We start from the raw sequence: 9,255 nt of genomic DNA, 5'->3' as shown, positions 1-9,255 counted from the left end.
TCTTTCCCTCTCTCTTTTTTTAACCACAAAACTTAACTGCTTTAGAAACATCATCTTGATGACAAGGGAAAAATATCTGTCCCCCCCCCACCATCCCTTCCTAGGCCAGTGACGTAATACCAACCTATGGGCTCGGCTGCTTTGCAGGTGACTTACCCTGTGATTACTTGTTAAAAAAAATAAATTTCTCCCTTCTTCCATTAAATGCATTCTTCTTTTGATTTGGATGGAGAAATATCATCATGCTGTGAGAAAATTTTATTTTTGATAACCATTATTGGGGTTTAGGTAAAGTAGGATTTCTCTTCCCTGATCATTATTAAAAATGTTTTGTTTAAATACAAAGGTCAGAGATCATCCAGAGCTAGGCTAGGATGGAGCTAGACAGAGTCGGACAAGATAGGAGAGCTGGGAAAAGGGGAGCTGTCATTTCCCCGCTTCCTCCGGTCATTCCCGCTTGGGGAGATAGTTTTCTTTTACCTCCACAATCCACCCCAACATTCTTAATTCCTCCTCTGCTCTGGGTCCTGTGGATGGCCCTGGAGGGAGAGGGATGCTCCTTGTCACACTTGGAGGACCGTGTAGTTTCGGGGGTCAGATGACCGTTTGCCTTTGTGATGAAGGTTCCAATGGAAATTTGAACTCCCAGTGCGCTGGGTGACTTAGTACCTGGGATAGTCTATCTGGGGGCACCTGGAGGTTATGTTTGGGGAGCCCGAAGAACTAGCCTTTATGAATTTGCCATTCTGGGTAGAGCCTCCCTTCATCATTCGAGGGATTGCTTCTGCATCGCCTTTCAAGTTAAAATGGTCCCGCTGGTTATGATGGGCAAGTTTACCTAAGGGCTACTGGGTACGTGGCTGAAGGATAGAGGGAAGAGAGAGACACAGCAAGGCTGGTATTTTTTTTTTTTTAACCTTCTGGCTTAATCTGCCTCAGTCATATTGGGGCGAACGATATTTCAGACGGGTGCTGGTTGTGCAGAGACATTCCTATTGTTTGAATTTTTTTTTTTTTTTTTTTTTTTTTTGGTTGGGGAGTGGAGAGTAAGGGCTCTTGGCCCATTTTCTGCAGCCTGGGGTTCATCTGGCGAGCCAGTCTTCCTTCTGGAAGAGGGGAAAAAGGCTGGACGCTGGAAGTTCGCTATTAAAGTGAGCAACAGGGCTGGGTTAATTTTTTAAAAACAATCGGACTGTGCGAATGGCCTTTTCTGGAGCTTTCCGGTCCTTTCTAGTGAAATAATAATTAAAAAAAATTGCTTCTTAAGATGAGGGGGCCAGAAATCAAAGGGATTCTAGATTTTGAGAGACAACTGCATCTTTGCTGCTCTGGTAGCTCCCTATTATTAATTATTAAGGGTCTGATGGAGGTCTGGCCTCCTTTTTTGTTGATTTTAATGCTGCGTTTCTACTGAATATGTTGATGATTTGCTGCTTATATAAGGGAAAGGATGTATCGAGGTGATTTGATGCTTGGGGTTTTGAGATCGGCTACTGAGATTGGGTGGCGGTTGATGTATTTGTCGATGTGCATGGTAGGAAGGTCTTTTCTTTTGAGTGGTGGGGGGTAAGGGGATGGTTGGAAAATGGTAGATGAGATGCTACAGCAAATGGGGACATGAGGAGAGACGGAGGTGAGGTCGGAAGTCACCGGCTTGCAGAATTTCTGTCCTGCATCCCCCCTTTCTCTCGTTCCTTGGGAAAAAAAATCCATTATCTCTAAAAACACATTATTCTTCAATTGGCCTTTTAGAGAAAGAAGGAGAAGGAGGGGAGGGGTTAATTTGGTGAGGGGGCTTGGTTGTAATTAGCCCACTGCTGCAAAACTGAGATACAGAAATCCATCGGCACCGGCTTTGGGGGCACAGAGAGGCAGCAGAGAGATGGGGGACGGGTTGTCAGTCTTGGATGCACAGTGGAGCGGTGGGGTTGGCGTTTGGGTATTGTGTGTGTTTGTGTCTCTGTGTGTGTGCAGTTTTTTCCGCCCTACCACCAATTTCCCCCTCTATCCTCCCCTAATTCTGCTGTTCTCTTGCTTCCATTGGCACACACCGCTCTCCCCTACCCCCATATACCCCCTCCCCCTCCCCCTTTCCTTTAGTCCTTTCTGTCTGGATGAGAAAATTCTGATTCTGATGGCTCTGCGGCTCTTTTTTTTTTTTTTTTTCCAACACAACAGTGGTGCGATGGCCTTTCCTACATGCCACACGGATGCAGCCTCCTGATAGGAGGGCTAAGTCGGCACATCTACACACGCACGCACTTTGCACACGCTCTTGCACACACACTCTCTCACACAGACACCGGCGATCAAGGGCTTGATTTCGTTTGGTTCGTTCCCCTTTATGGCTGTCCCCACCCCTACCTCCACCATGGCTCCTCTCCACCCGTCTTCATACGGGAAATGCAGTAACGATACCCACGTCTTCTCCCCACACCGCTCTCTTCTTTCTTCTCGCCATTATTCTTTCCCAAAAGCTGTGGTGTGTCGCAGTTCATGGGATTAGCATGTTGGAGAGTCTTTGGGGAGGGGACCTCATAAGAAGGGGGTTGGAATGGGGGTAGATGACATTAATGAATTTTTTTTTTTGGCCAAATAAGCACCCGGTGATAATGATCCAATTTAACCATCCGTGTAATATATGTTTGCGGCACATCAGAGGAAGGTTACACGGGGAAAGCAGAGTCTGGACTGGGTTACCTCTGGGGAGATTTGATGCCTGGACAATAGAGAGACAGATGCCCCCTCTCCACACACACTTATGTATGCTCTCACACACACCAACACACAGCTCTGCTCAGTGGGCTGTGTCAAGCCAGAGGGCACTGCAGAATCTCCCAGAGTTGTCGTGGCTCGTGGGGAGTCTGGAGTGATGTCTTTGTCCTACCCAGCCCTCGCTCTCCGGCTGATGTCTGGTCTTAAAATTCTTGGTGGCCCTTGTGTTGCCTTTTGGGTGAGGGCTGGAGGGGTGTTTGTGTTTTGTCAAACGCCAGTGTGCTCCCAGTCGGACAACATGGATTGTCCACATGGTGCGTGCGGTTCAAGCAGGGGGTGCCTGCCTGTTCGTGCTGCGTGAGTGTGCTTGGTGGGCACGGACGCGCGCACGGCTCTGGGGAGGTGTGGGGGCGACAGGGAAGGGAGGCTCCCCTTCCCTCTCTTGTGGGGGAGGAAGGCAAAGAGCGGCGGTGTTTGGTGGGGGCGAGAAGGCGACGGAGTTTTCAGGGTAGCTGAGAAGACGGTGGGGGGAGAAGGCGCCTGTCTCCGGCGGCGAGCCTCGTGCGAGAGCCGCGCTCGCCAGAGCAGGCCCGTGGGTGGCTGTGCTCATGGAGGACGAGCGGGCGGCTGCGGACGGAAAGGGGAGAAGGGACGAGGTGGGCCAGACTGAGGGCTTCCCTGGCCACCTCGGGAGCCCTGTGCAGAGCGGGGGAGGACGGCCCTGCTCACCCCGGCCTCAGCCACCCGCGTGGGAGGGTGGCCCGGCCTTGTGGGAGGCTCTGCAGCCCCTGAGGAGCTGCGCTTGCCCTCGGCCAGGATAGCGGCTGAGCCCCTGTGCCCTCCTGGGCTCCAGCCGTGGTAACTATCGGATGCCATTTTCCCCTCTCCTTTGGTTAAAGGTGTGTCCCGCTTTATGAGCAATTACACGTGAAATTGGAAAACATTTTTCCTAAGAGGAAAAAAAAAAAAATCCTTGGGGCAAAATGCTGGTTGTTGTACGTAGCTTATGTCCTCTCCCTTCCTGGGGCTGACCTTGAGGTGTCAGGGAGAAAGGGTTACGTCATTGCCAGAGAAAGGGGACAAATGGGGGGTAGGATGCCTCAGGGGCGTATCATTGTGCCAAACGCGGAGAGGAGAAGGCTCTTGGGATCCCCCTGCTGTGTTCTCCTTACGTGACCCTCGTGTGTGGATGGGAGACTTGGAAAAGTAGAAACGTCCCTTCCAAAGCTCGCCCCCTAGAAATTTGCAGGCCTTGGTTCCCGCTGCCATCAGGCCCTGCTTCCCTCAAGCACGTACCTGCTGGGGGAGGAACCACCAGCCTCTCCGCAGCTCTGACCCTTGAGGGCCAGCCCTGGCTGCTCTGCAGATGATGAGGTGTGACTGGGCCAGCCACAGGTGGCAGTACTGGGCTCGAGCAGGGCTCTGCAGGTCTGTGCTCAAGTGAGGCCTCCCCAGAGAGGCCTCTGCTGAGTGGCCTTCTGAAATAGCCCCCCTCACCCTGACCCCTGGCTACTTTCAGCCCACAACTCTGCCTTTAATTCCAATCAGCTACTCACTACCTAACACTACATTGCGTACTGAAGCGTTGAGGTAATCTTGTCTGCCTCTCCCTCTGGAATTCAGGTTCCATGAGGTCAGGGTCTTTGCCTATTTTTGTTCACTGCAGTGTTCTCAGTGCCTAGGACATTTTCTGGCATGTAGTAGGTGCTCAACAAATATCTGTTGATTGGAAGAAAGAATCATATGGATTTGGTGTTGGATTTGGTGTTGGCTCTAACCTTGGAGCCTGTCTTCTGCGAACGCTGAACTTTGCCTCTGGCTGTCCCTGCCTGCAAGTCCAGATCTGCTAGAGGAATTGCAAAATGCAACTTTCGAGTTCAATAGAAAGGTCTTCTCCATGCCTGGCTCAGAGTGACTCCGCCTCCTTCATGGTCCCACTAATACTAGTTAATCATCATCATCACGTAGTAGTAATGGTAGTGATATAGCTACCATCTCTGAGGTACTTAATATATACCAAGTTCTGTACCAGGTTTCTTTCTTTTTCTTTTTTTTTTACATTCAGTCAGTATCTCTTTTAATTTTCCAGACAACTCAATGCAGTATACAGTCGGCCCTCTGTATCCGTGGGTTCTACATCCTCGGATATGGAGGGCCAACTGTGCTATATCATTTTACATAAGAAACTTGAGCACCCGAAGATTTTTGAATCTGCGAGGGATCCTAGAACCAATACCCCATGGATACCGAGGGATGACTCTGCTATTATTCCCTGCCTTTGACAGAAGAGGAGACTGAGACTTAGATAAAATAAGATAGTAAGATGGCAGATCAGGGATTTGAGCTCAGATCTTTCTTATTCCAGAGCCCAAGTCCGTGACCCTTATGTTACGCTGTTAGAGGTAAAAGGGAGATGAGCCATTATCTCATTCAGTGCTCTCAAATACAGATGAGAAAACTGAGGCGAAGAGAGATTAAATGGCTGGTCCAAAGCCATATGCCAAGTTTGATGCAGAGACAAAGCTGCAATCCAGGTTTTCTGGCTATCCGGGCAGTGTTCTTTCTATACCATCTTGCTGCCTGTGGGGCGTGGGCCCTCTCTCAAATGGGATTGTGCGGGAGCCTGCCTGAGGTGCCCTCTTAGATTCCCTTCTTCCTTGGTCGGTGGGGGAGTGGGGTGTTGGTGAGGTGGGAGGGGGTAGATATGCCTTTAATGAGGGCAGACTATTCCTGCCGAGCTGGAAGGAGATGGGGGGGCTATTCTCCAAGGTCATCAGAATCACTGGGTGCCGGTCAAGGTCATCCCCTGAGTATGCTGGAGGAAGAGACCCCAGTGGAGTGCTCCAGATTCTTAGTCCCACGTAGCCCTGCCCATCACGGTTACTCTCAGATACAGCAGGGGCTCCATTCAGAGGTCCAAGCAGCTGGTGTCTGGATCCTGATGACCTGGGAGCTTGTGTGCTTCTCCCAGACTGGCTTAGCCCTTGCTTCTCAAGAAAGCAAGGCGTGGAGCCAGACACTAGCCTCAGTGTGTTTCATTTCCGTTTCCAGAGGCTGGCTGGAGAGCTTGAGTTCATGCACTATGTGGAAGGGTCCCTACTAGTCCCTCTGCTCCAGCCCTAGGGTTGGCCTTGACCTCGACTCAGGGAGGGGGTAGACATCCTAGTGTGCGTGCGTGCATGCGTGCGTGTGTGCATGTGTGGGTGTATGTTATGCTGGGGCCAGGAAGGTAGGGGAAGTGAGGGACCAGAGTAAAGTGGATGCTGAGAAGCAGGGAAGCCTTACCTTCTTCCAGGACCTTGAGACAGCATGAGAAGCCTTTTCTGTGTGACTTTGAGGTGGGGCGACCAGATGCCCTGGTTTGTAGAGACAGGTGCATTTAGGCCTTTGTCCTAGTGTAATTATTAGCTCTCAAAAATGTCCTGGTTTGGATGATAAAATATATGGTCATCCTTCTTTGAGATGACATCACCCACTTTCTGTTCATGGGATAGAGAGAGGAAAGGTGTGTCAGATAGGGAAATCAAATTTTAGGCCAAGAAGGTGGCTAGGAGAAGAGACTTCCCCCAGAGATACTTCCATTTGTCCCCTATTTCTCAAGGATTAAGACCTTAATCTTCTGACTACTCCTGCTACCAACATGACAACTACTAACCTAACTACCTTACCACAACTCCTTCTGCTAGCCAACATTTGAGTCCTATGTGCCAGATACTATGCTAAGCACTTGACACGCCTTGTCCCACTTAACCTTCCTACCACCCTATGAGGTGGGTACTATTAACATCTCAGTATGACAAATAAAGAAACTGAGCCCTAAAGAAGTTAAATAACATGTGCAAGGTCACGCAGGTAGGAAGTGATGAGGTCACGTTCAAACCCAGTGGCCTGGCTCCAACGCTCTGATAGCCACACTGTGTCGCAGCACCTCCGTGGGCCTGTCCTCTGGTCCCCACGTCTGGGAACTTGACTCTGAGAGCCGAGCCGCTTGCTGGGCTGGCTGCTCACAACCCTGGGACCTGCGGAAGATGCTGCACGTGCTGCGGAAGTGGCACGTTAGGCTTAGGGAGAGGAAGCCGCTGGCCCGGGAGTGGCGCTACTGATGGTCTTTCTGATGGCACTTTAGAGACTCTGGTTCCCATGGTGACTGAGTTACCTTCTTGCGGCTTCAGGCACCTTGTCAGGGGAGGGAGCTTAGGTTGTTTGGGATGGTGGTGGGTGGGCAGAGGGCAGAGAACCTGCAACCCGCCTCTGCTTTGCTCTGTGGCCCTGGTCCCTGATGGGCCCACACTCCCCATGGCGGTTGCAACAGGGGGTGGCCCTCAGTGGAGATTCTGGCGAATGGACAGTCATCTAGCACCTGCTCTTAGCAGAGCGTGGTGTTCTGGTGTATTTCCTGTAATGGGCAGTGTCCTCATTTGTCTGATGAGGAAACCGTTGGTCAGAAGGGTTAACGAACTTGTCTAGGGTCACACAGTGAGAAGTAGCAGACTTTGGACCCAAGCTTGGGTCTGACTCCAGAATTCACGCTGTTTCTGAGTCCTTGCGCTGCCCGCTATGCTGAACCCTGGAGAAGAGGGGGTGGGAATTGAAACATCTAAAGTGGGAGCCAGAGGAAGAGACTCCCCAGGAGGAGGTCTTCAGATCAGCTCCTGAGTGTGAGGGCTGGAGAGGGCGTCTGGGGCTCATCATCTTGCTCAGCCACCCCTGGGCCTCCTTCCCTCCTGCAGCCAGGGGAAGACAGCTGCTAACCTCTCAGCTGGATGAGTGCTGTTCTGGTCTGGAGGGAATGCGGAGATGGGCCCACCCACGCCTTGCAGGTACCTCTCTCCCCCATGGAGCAGCGATATATGCGCTGACACCTAATCCCTTTTCCTTCCCCCTGTGTCTATGTCATAGTGTCAGGGGTAGGAAGGGATGGGTGATCTCCCTGCCTAGAGACTGGAGGGAGGATACACAGTGGGAGAAGCTGGGATTCCCCTGCTGGAGGACTCCAGGGAGAAAGGGGAATTTTTTCTTGCTTGAGAAGCAGAGAACAGAAGAGCATTTTTTCTCACTGAGGGGATGGTCTGTGGCCCCCGAGCTGAGCTGCATTAGCTTCATTGCAGTCCCATTGAAGACTGTGTTTATTTTTTCAATAATGTGTTAATTAAACATCGATTTCCGGGTAGAAGAAAGGGAATTGGATTGCCAGAGCTAATGGGGTGTGAGGAGGGTGGGGAGCTGGTGAGAGGGGCCCAAGCTGGAGTCAGCGCTCTTCAGCGTCACCCCGGGACGGGACAGGTGGAGGGAAGGCAAGGCTGCCTCCTCCCCTGGCTCGAAATTTGGAATTTTCAGCTCCCCATGAGCCTTCAGGAGGCGTCTTTTCTACCCTTTGGCTGCCAGAGCAGATGGAGATGGCTCTTTGCTGAACCTCAATTCAAGGGGGGAGAAACAATCATTCTTCACCTTCTCCAGCATCTTTTTTGTTTTTTGTTTTTTTGAGTGACCCTGTGCCAGGCCTTTTGCTTGGCACCCTACATAGGTTAGCTCATTGGTTTTTAAAATACACACAGGGGTAGTACTTTTTCTATACCCCCACTTTGGAGATGAGGAAACTGAGGCTCAGAGAAGTTAAGTAGCAAACTCCAAGAGCAAAGAGCTGGGCAAGCTGGGCAAGAAAAGGGGGCCCTAGAAGAGTAGAAGGTATCTGAGGTCAGCAGAATAGCCACCAAGCGTCCAAGCCCCTCTAAAGGCAAAAAAGACAAGAATGAAGCAACAGAGAATGATTTGTTATTTTGTCACTGGCTGAGATGGATTGAGCTTTTGCTACGGTGCCAACAACTATGTTAAGTGCTTTGCATATGCAGTTGTGAGGATGCAGTAAGTGTTAAGTGATGTTATTCCCATTTTAAAGATGAGGAAAGTGGGGCTTGAAGAGCTTAACTAACCTGCTGAGGTTGCAGAGTTGGTAAATGGCGGAGCTGGAATAAAACTTTGGTGAACAGGACTTTGGGACCTCTTTACAGGCGTGTTCTGTTGTCTCATCCACACTGAGGACACGGATGCCTGCTCAGCAAGTCACCTAACTTCTGGGAGATAAAGACTTGGGACCTTTAGGGTGGATTCTCCGACCAGATCCTGAGCCCCAGAAATCCCAGAGTCTTGCAGTGTGAACCTCACTGTCCCTTCCTTTCTCAGCCCATGACAGCTCAGGCCGAGCCTCTGGTTGGGTGAAGGCTGTTCTGGGTGCCTGTGGTGTTTGGAGCCTGCATTAGTGAGCTGGGTGGGAAGGGTAAGTTAGAGTGGTAGTTCTTAGACTTTGCTGCATATTAGAATCACCGTGTTAAAATCCCAAACCTGTGCTGCAACTCATACCAATCAAATCAATCTTTAGGGGTAAGACTCCAGGATCAGTATAATTTAAAGCTTCCCAGGTGATCCGTCAGACTTGTAAACTGGTGGTTCAGAATAGCCTCTGCTGCAAAGCAGGTGTTCGCAGGCTAGGCCAGTTTCTGTTTCCAGAGTTAGAAGTGCAGAATTAATTGGTTACACAGACCC

This window comes from Lipotes vexillifer, unplaced genomic scaffold (assembly GCF_000442215.2).
Source record: "Lipotes vexillifer unplaced genomic scaffold, Lipotes_vexillifer_v1.1 scaffold542, whole genome shotgun sequence".
Taxonomy (NCBI): Eukaryota; Metazoa; Chordata; class Mammalia; order Artiodactyla; family Lipotidae; genus Lipotes; species Lipotes vexillifer.
Note: the sequence above shows the minus strand (reverse complement) of the source record.